The sequence below is a fragment of the Protopterus annectens genome, chromosome 7.part1 (genome assembly GCF_019279795.1).
Source record: "Protopterus annectens isolate FY-2018-M chromosome 7.part1, PAN1.0, whole genome shotgun sequence".
Lineage (NCBI taxonomy): Eukaryota > Metazoa > Chordata > Ceratodontiformes > Protopteridae > Protopterus > Protopterus annectens.
In genome coordinates, this window is record NC_056740.1 from 409,570,811 (window position 1) to 409,571,631 (window position 821).

The following is an 821-nucleotide window of genomic DNA, read 5'->3' on the forward strand; positions in this document are numbered from 1 at the left end:
TATGTGCCCTCTCAATTATTATTTTATCAGCTGTAATACTCGGACCCAAAAGTGCACTGAAAATCTGACCACAAATTAAAATAAGGTTTTGGTTATCATATGTTTCAGGTAGCCCCCTAATAATAATATTATTACGTCGGCTTCTCGCTTCAAGATCTGTTAGTTTAGTTTGTAATTCCTCAATAAGCACAGAATTGTTTTTTGTTACATCAGACACTTGACTTATTTTAAAGTCATTATTTTGTGTTTTTTGCTCTAGTGTGTCCACTCTTTGTACTAACTGGTTAATAGATTTAGTAAGACCAGACATTTGGTCAGATATAACCTGGATAGCATCCTGAATTGGTTGAAGAGCTACTTTCAGATCGTCGATGTGAAGATTCGGTTCAGTTTTTGTCTTAGCATTTGTTTTATTACTTGAAGAACTACTATCCAGAGCTGTTTTTGAAGTTCTCAACCTTTTACAAGTGTTATCTTTCTCAGGGGAGAGAATTGAGGAGATTTTTGCCTTGGTACTCTGGGCATCCATATTCTCCGCACTTTCTGTCATAACTGGATTCCGATGTACAGAACAGAAGTAAGGAGTGCCAACTACTAGAAGCGCGAATCCTGTCAGGCACAACATTTTCACACAGGCCTCCTGGATACTCGTATTCCTTATCCCAGAAACTGGATAAAAGGGAAAAATACAGTTTTTACCAGAAAACAGACCTCCAAGTGTCTTCAGATATATTATATTAGTCTCTTATAACAGCGAGTAATAATTACTACCGTTTAGAAACAGTTAAGGCTACATAAAATAAAAATTAACGGTAGGAGCT